The sequence below is a fragment of the Tursiops truncatus genome, chromosome 13 (genome assembly GCF_011762595.2).
Source record: "Tursiops truncatus isolate mTurTru1 chromosome 13, mTurTru1.mat.Y, whole genome shotgun sequence".
In the NCBI taxonomy this organism is placed as follows: Eukaryota; Metazoa; Chordata; class Mammalia; order Artiodactyla; family Delphinidae; genus Tursiops; species Tursiops truncatus.
The window spans coordinates 36,692,481-36,701,500 of record NC_047046.1 but is presented as its reverse complement, the minus strand read 5'-3'; the positions used below and the strand labels follow the sequence as shown (position 1 = coordinate 36,701,500).

Genomic DNA, 9,020 nt, shown 5'->3' with positions numbered 1-9,020 from the left:
GAAACAAGTGAGAGGAGGAATTTGGGGATGGGGATTGGAGCTTGAAATATGGAAACTCCTTGAGGTGTTCTTTTTCCTATAGTGGCCCACAAGGATGAGATATAGCCTGACAGCTCCTGAGAACAAGGTATACCCATAAGCCAGGATAGCTAGGTGTGTGTAACTCCTAAACTTTATTTCCGTTTTGTTAATATTAATTTCTTATTAAAAATTTGTTTGACTAATTCTGCTTTATTACATTCATGCTTAGGAAATTAAAAAAAAAAGAAACCCAAAGTTCTTATATAATCATTTGGGCAGAGCTTTAGAAAAGAAAATAGCATCTTTCACGGTCAAACACTGTTGATAAAGGTGATTGTTGGGATATTTCCAGGGGAAGGGAACTCTGGGTGCTTGGAGATTCACAGTGATTCTTCCTCCCATAAATATTCCTCCTCCATTTCTACCTTGGAGGATCTGTCTTAATTTTGTTAAGGGACATGACTTTTACTTATAAGTGTTCAATTTGGAAAAAAATAGTAACTCAAGAAATAAAATATGCTCTCCATCCCCCTCCTAGTTTTTACATTTTTATTTTTTAGGATGAAATTGATTTATATTAGGAGTTGTTAACAAGAATACTACTGAAGAACCCAAGAAGATGAGTGTCACGAAGTGGTATAATGTCCTGCAAAATATGGAAATAACTCTTTCACAATTCCAGTAGGTATCATTTTTAGAACCCAAAATTAAAAAAAAACTGATGATTTCATTTAACTTTTATTTCTACAAGGTTTTGCAAACTTTGCAAACTAGAATTCACTAGCTCACACAAACCTTTAATTTTTGCTTCTTCCTCCAAGACTAAGTGTCCTAAATTGTTGTTTTTTGTTTCCTGACCTCTGCTTCAAGGTCACTGATGCCTGGTGAAAAAGTAGATCTACTACTTTTGTTTTACTGATAAGATTTTTCTGTTAGGCTTCAGTTTTCTGTCTTTCCTAACCAACCGTACCTCCCCAACCCCTGTTTTCTAGATCAAGGATGATAACTTGATCTATGAAAATGTGCTGTGGCTGGTCCTTGTCCTTCCAGACCAACTTGTTCTGGCATGTAGTTTACGCCCTTTGAAATACTGTGAAAAGCATGCACTAGTGTTTTTAACACATTGTAGCATTTGGGGAATTTTTGCCCTAGTCAATATCCTGAAAAAACCCCTTAAGAATAGAACAAAAATGAAAGATTAGAATCCTAGAGCCAGTAAAGATTGCTGCTGAGTTAAGGACTGTATACATATAAGTATAGCTCAATATCAAAATATATAATACTATAACTTACCAAATTAATAAATGAAAAGAGAAAACACAGGATCATCTCTTTATAGCTGAAGAAGTATTTGATGTAATTCATCTTCCATTCTTGGTAAGAAACTCTTGATACAATGTAATATACCAACATAAAATATCCTTAACATAATAAAAACATAATTTTGTACCATATTTTTAAAAAAACAGCATCTAGAACATCTAGAAATCATTCCTTCACATTTAGGAATAAGAGAAAGATGTTCATTATGATACCATTCTTAATGAAGTCCAGCTAGCATAATAAAATTAGAGAAAAAATGAGTGTAGAAGTTATAACAGAGAAGACAAAATATTTGCAGGTAATATGGTTGTATGTATTAAAAACCCAAGTGAGTTACCTGACTATTATAACAATAAGAAAATTCAGTGAGGTGGTTGGTATATTAAGAAAAAACTGTTTTCCTATATACAATCTAAGACAAGATGAAGAAATATAATTGAAGGGAAGCACCTATTAACCACAGTTACAAAGAGATTAAATACCTAGGAATAAACTTAATAAAAAATATAAAACATTAAAGTGAATGAAAATTTAGAATACTACTGAGTTACCCAACAAGACTTAAATAGAAAGGTATTTTCTCATCTTAGATAGGGAAACTCAATATCATTATGATGTTTATTCTCTCCCAGTAAAACTGTATGTTTAAAATTCTCCTCAATAACTATACTAAGAGATTTTTATATGAACTACAAAAACTATTTTAACTTTCTTATGTTAAAATAAAAATAATTTTTAGGGAAATTCTAAAAAAGGAAATAAAAATTATTGCTTTTGAATGTACTCACTGAGGATAGTTAGTCCTACAGGATATTGAACATGTTATAGTTATATAGTAATTTAAAGGTTGGTACTGGCACTTGTATAAATAATGTATAGTTCAATAAAACAGTAAAATGTCCAGATATAGGCTCAATATATTTGTGAATTTGGTGTGTGTTAAAGGTGGTATTGAAAAATCAGGGGACAAAAGATGAATTAGTCAATAAATGGTGCTGAGACAACTGAATAGCCATCTGGAGAAAAATAAAATTGGCTCCCATCCTAATTTCATATGGAGCAAAGATTTTACTGTAAAAAATTAATAATAAAAGTATTAAGCTAAAGCATAGCGAAAATTAAATAATTTTCAAATAAGAAAGCATTTGTCATATAAATGTCATATAAAAATGTCATATAAAATCCCGAAGCCATACAAGAATTTTTCCATAAATTTAACTGAAAATAACACTTCTGTGGCAAAAATAACCATAAGTAAAAAAAAAAATAACAAAAAATTTAGAAAAAAAACATTTCATAGGCAAAAAGCTAATTTCTTTAATATGTAAAGACTTTATATTCATTAATAAGGCAACAATAATCCAATAAAAATAAGAGCACAGGTCATAAACAGTTCACAAAAAGAAATTATAGATGACTCAAACTTATTAAAATATACTTAAGTACTTTCAAAATAGAAGATAAAGATAAATGAGAACCATAGTGAGTTAGGTGAAAATGCTATTAGATTAGCAAAGATTAAAACAATTCAATAATGCAAACTTGTATTTTATGTGATATGAGCTAATAAGAGAATAATAAGAAGAATTAACATTTTTTGAGTGCTTATCTTGTATCAGGTACTGTTCTGAGTTTTATATGTATTTATTAACCAGTTCCTCACAATGATCCTGTAAAACACGTACAATTCTTATTCCTGTTTTCAGATGGTGAAACTGAGATCTAGAAAGAACTAACTTGCCTAGTTGTGACAAAAGTAAGTGGCAAAAGTAGAAACTGAACCGAGATCTGGCTAAAAGTTATGGAAGTAGCTATAATCAGCTATTGTTTGTCTTCCAAATGATCTGTAATAAAAATTACAAATATAGTCATTTTAACCCTGAAATTCTACTGTCAGGGTTTTATCCTCCATATTTACTCGCAAAGGTACCAGAAAATGAACGCACACAGATGCTCACTGTAGCCTGGTCTGTGATAGCAGTAGATTGGAAACAAAATTTCGTAGGAACTGGTGATATATACTATGATATAGCCATACAATGGAATCCTAGCCAGCTGAAAGCAAAATGAGGAAGTTTTTCAACTATGTAGTAGTACATATACTACTATTTGTATAAAAAGAAGTATATGTTTATAGTTTGTGTGTGCTGTTATATTAGAATATCTTCAGAAAGATGCACAAGAAATTGGTAATTGTGTGGCTCTGGGGAGGGAAATTGGGGATAGGCATAGGAGGAAGATTTATTTTTCATTGTATAGCCTTTGGTATTGTTTACATTTTGTACTATGTAAATGTATTATCCATTCAAAGCAGAAATATGTACATCCATTACATGTTTTACATGGTTTTTAGAAATATCTTCACCAATATTCTGAAATGTTCTCTGTAGAGAGGGGAAGGGCATGTACCGTTTTTGAATGGCTGCTTCTAATAACAGCAGGTGTGATGGGAATGAGTTGTGTTTGGGGATGGTGTTGAGGGACATTGAAGGTTGATAGCTATTGACCTGGACTGCTTCTCTGCTTGCAGAAACATTTCCCACATCCTTATAAGAGATGTTGAGGTGATGCTGAGGATCACCTTCCCTGTTCTTACCTGTCCCCATTGCCCACATCAACAGCAGATGCTTGAGGTGTCGGTATGCCTGGAGTGTTACGTTTGAGCCTTCTGGAGACATATTCAAATGCTGTCTCTTTGCCCGATTGTGTGCTTGGTCATTCACTGGTTTGTTCTAATAGCCCAGAATGTTTGCTATCTTTTTCTTCAACATCATAGTCCCCAAGTGCTTAGAAATAACCTAAATCTGAGTGTTTATTCTAAAAGGAAGGGCGCTTAAGGCCAGAGTGGGAAAGGGATTTGCTTTCTCAAAGCTTCTTTCTTGCCCAGTGATTGTGGCTTCTTTCCTGTAGACTCAGCTACTCCCAGACACTCTGGTCTGCCTCCTTCCTGGATGGCTTTGCCTGTTAGCTGGAACTGAGGGGCTCCCCATCATTCTAGGCAGAAATTTTATGGTATAGAGATTTGATGAATTGGATGAGGAATTAAGACATAGCTATTGATGATGCCATCAGTATTTCTTCATTCAGTCTAAATTTGGTTCCAGGCACTTTTCTGGATTATGTTTGTGTTTGTTATCATTGAATAATGAAGAGCAGCAGAGGTGTTCTTGGAGAAACAGCTTACTTTTTTCACTTTACCATAAATGTCTCCACTGTGGTTATTTTAGTATGTACTTGATAAAAAGATTCTGAGCTATAAAAACATGTGATTGGACATTGGCATTGGTTAAATAATTTGCAAAGGTGTTCATTTCCAGGTAAAGGAGGAGACATTCTGAGTAGCATGTTTCTTCTTGGTATTTAGGGCAACAAAGCTCACTCATTGCCTTTAAAAATTCACAGATGACTCATGAATCAATTAAACTTTTAAAGTAGCTCATTATTTTAAAGTTAATTTTAGGTGGTTGATCATGATTAATAACAGAATTTTAAAAATTAATGAAAACTGACTGCATCTTGTTATTGTAACACTGGGCTATGGATACTCTAGTGTAATTAATGATAAAAGTGATGCCTAGGGCTTCCCTGGTGGCACAGTGGTTAAGAATCTGCCTGCCAATGCAGGGGACACGGGTTCGAGCTCTGGTCTGGGAAGATCCCACATGCCGTGGAGCAACTAAGCCCGCGAACCACAACTACTGAGCCCACATACCACAGCTACTGAAGCCCGCACGCCTAGAGCCTGTGCTCTGCAACAAGAGAAGCCACCACAACGAGAAGCCCGTGCACCACAACGAAGAGTAGCCCCCGCTTGCCGCAACTAGAGAAAGCCCGCGCGCGGCAACAAAGACCCAACACAGTCAAAAATAAATAAATAAATTTATAAAAAAGTGATGCCTATAACATGAAGTATGTGGGCAAATTGTTATAACCGTTGGCTCTGACAAATACTTATGCCACAAATCACCGTTCAGGCCTATTATGTGCAAGATACAGTAGTAGCTGCTGAGTGCTTCTTTGCTACACACTCACAATCATAGCCTATACTTTATAACAGACTAAAATTAATTTCAGATGGATTAAAGGGTGAAATTTTAAAAAGTCAATGAAGGAGAAAATGTTTCTGAAAACAATATCTCCAAATGGGAAGCAGATTAAATTAAGATAATAAAGTCAATAGTTTTAATCAAATTTAAAAAAGAATAATCTGGAGAAAATAGAAACAAACAACTAGAAAACATTTCATCAGAAGTTTATGTATAATAACAATTTTACTGCAATTATTAATAATGCTGCAATCATACTCTTTCTAAATCAAGAGTAGTAAAAAAAATCCATGTCTAGTAGCAGAGTAATCATTTAAAAATGGAATCATTTTCATGCATTTTTTACATGAAACTCTTAAGTGAATTCTGGTTAAAAACCAAACTCCTTATTTTGGCTTATTAGGCCCCTCTTCCTCCCTCTTTTAAAAAACCTGTTTATTCTCATCTGTGGTCACTGTTCCCTAGCACCTCTTCTCCAATAGCGTTAAGAAATCCAAATGTCTGTGTTCTCTCTTACCTCCTTCCTTGGCTCTGTTTCTGTGTCCAAGAGGATTAGAGAGGTTGTGTTTGAGACTCCTAGTGTTCATCTGGATTCAGGTAATTAAGATACCTCTCCTTGCCTTGGCCTGTTGTTGCAAGTCCCTGAATGCTTCAACATACAGCTTGGTTTCCTTAATTCTGTCCATATCTCCTTTAATATTCCCTTCCTTAAAATTTCATCAAATTCCAAGTGAGGTTGTCACGTTTCTTGCTAGCTCCGTAAATGATACAGCATTCAAAATTCAGAATTAATTATTGATATTTTCACATTTTCTCAAATTAAAAAAAACTTTATTGAGGCATGATTTATACACAATAAATGCACCTACTTTGATCATCTAGCGTGGTGAGTTTTGGTAAATGTATATACCTGTGTAACCACCACACAGTCAAGAAAAAGTGCATGTCCATTACCTCCCAAAAGTTTTCTTTCACTTTCCTGGTGAAATTTCCCACCCCAGTTCTCTAATCTGCTTTCTGTTACTATAGATTAGATTTGTGTTCTAGAGTTTTAGCTAGATGAAATTATACATCATGACTTGTTTGTATCTTACTTCTTTTGTTCAGCATAATGTTTTTGAGATTCACCCACATTGTTGCATTTATCAGTAAATCATTTCTTTTTATTGTCAAGCGTGCTCAGTTATATGGATATTTTACAATTTATTTATCCATCCCCCTGTTCATGGGTATTTGTTTCCAGGTTTTTATTTTTTTGGGGGGGCTAAATACCTAGGAGGAGAATTTCTGGGATGTATAGTAAGTGTTCAACTTTAAAAGGAGCTGACATACATTTATACAAAGTGGTTGTACCAGTTCACATTCTCACCAGCAATGTATTAGAGTTCCAGTTACTCCATATCCTCACCTAGTACTTGTTATTTTCAGTATTTTTAATTTTAGCTATTCTAATGGTTGGAGCTATTTCATTGTGGTTTTAGTTTGTATTTCCTTGATGACTAATGATGTTGAGAAAATTATATACTTTTTCATCATCCATCTGTCCATTAAAAATGGGGTTATTTGTCCTATTTTTGAAAACATGCATTCTGGGTACAAGTCCTTTGTTAGATACATGCATTGTAAATATTTTCTCCCAATTTTCCTTGTCTTTATTATCTTAGTAATGTTTTAGAAAGAGCAGATAGTTTAAACTTGGAAGTCCAATTTAACTTTTTTAATTTAACTGTGAGTTTTGCGTCCTATCCATGAAATTTTTGCCTACCCCAGAGTCATGAAGATTTTCTCCTATGTTTTTTCCTGGAAAGTTTTTTTTAGTTTTAGGGAAAAAAACCCCCTCCATAGGTAAACTTAAAATCGCCCCTTTACCCCTTCCTACCTGTATTCCCCTCCTTTCATTCCAGTGCTATCCATTGTCATGAACTTCACATATATAGCTTTATCTGTACTGTATAATTCTGCCATGCAAGTTCTTATGCATCACAATATTTAGCATTATTTTGTGAATTTATAAAACTTACATAAACAGTTTCATTTGTACATGCGTGTATCACTTAGTTTTTTCTGTGTTATAATTCATCGCCAAATGTAGTGTCTTAAATCCATAACCATTTTTTGAACTCTCAGTTCTGTGGGGCTGTAATTTGGGCTGGGCTCAGCTGAGCAGTCCTTCAGCTACTCTCAGCTTGGTTTACTAATGCGTCTGTATGGTCATCTCCTGAGTTGGCTGGGAGTTGGTTGGTCTGCACAAACTCAGTGGATATCACATGTCTTGGGTTGATTTATTTTGTTTTGTTTTTGCTATTACCCCCCAATGTTGCAGGGAACATCTTTATACTTATCTCCTTTTGCAATATATGCAATAACTTTTCTGGAAGTAAAATGGTTAGGTTTTTGAGTGTGTGTATTTTTAGGAGATATTACCAAATTGCTCTCTAATTTGTTTTTGTGTTATGGGATATGTGTCCCCTCCCCTCATTAATATATTATTTTAAAATTATATTCGATATTCATATTGCCATAGTAGCTTTCCTTTGGACAATATTTACTACTACATCTTTTCCCATTCTTTCATTTTTAATCTTAAACTGTTACGTTTTAGTTACACTTTTCTTCCACAAAGTGTATACAGGGATTAAAAAAATGTACACTAAGAGTCTCTAACTTTCAGTAAGAGTTTATTGTTTATAATTATTGTAATTAATGATATATTTGGACCAATGACTTTCATCTTTATCTGAAATTATCCTTATTTCTCCCTCACTCTTGATGATTATTTTACTGAATATGTTATATCTTGATTGATGTTATTTTCTTCCATCAATTTGAATATATTATTTTATTTTATACTGGCATCTTTTAATATATCAGTAATATCAAACTGATTTTTCTATTTTTATCTGTAATTTGTCTATATATTGAGTAGAAGGGAGGGACTTTAATATCTGCTCAGTTAGCCTCTCAAACCAGAGGTTTGATTTTTATTTACTCTTAATCCAAGACAGAGAGAGATTCCATCTATCTACATCTCCTATCTATCTATCTATCTATCTATCTATCTATCTATCTATCTTTCTATCTACAGAGAGACACACAGGGAGAAACAGACACACAGAGAATGTTTTTTTTTAGAAGAATGAGTGAAACCAAGTTTTTAACAATTCTTTAATTCTCTATGGAAATTTTATATTTTAACTGTTGATGAAAAAATTTTAAATAAAAATCTGAAGTATTTAACCACAACTATGGTTTTTACAAGCACAATGCTTATATCACGTTGCTAGGCTCTGTGAGATGGGTGAGTGGTGGCAGATAGCTAACTTCATGCTCACAGACTTTTTTTTTTCCTCCTGAACACACATCTAAGCTATATTCCCAAGCCCACTGCACATAGGTGGGACCATGTAACTGATTCCTGCAAACAGAATGTGCGTGGAAACAATGTTTGCCACTCCCAGGACTGTTTCTTCATCATTGTGTATGATACTCCACCTTCTCTCTCTTTGCTTCATTAGCTGACCATATTCAGAAGACTCAGCAGAGACTCTGAGGCCCTAGAGGAAATGAAGAGCCCCTAAATGAAAGGAACCATTTGAGGATGGCAGAGTTATATATATCGTAAAATCTTTG

General features: G+C 33.9%; 1 long non-coding RNA gene across 1 annotated transcript in view; it reads left to right on the top strand.

Annotated features, from left to right (window-relative positions):
• Positions 1–637: 637 nt before the first annotated feature.
• The window catches only part of LOC141276257 (uncharacterized), a 55,724-nt gene continuing 47,341 nt past the window's right edge, over positions 638–9,020 (top strand). The window contains exons 1-2 of the long non-coding RNA XR_012325526.1: positions 638–702; positions 3,051–3,100. This is a non-coding gene — a long non-coding RNA (uncharacterized lncRNA). The remainder of the gene's footprint in view (positions 703–3,050; positions 3,101–9,020) is intronic.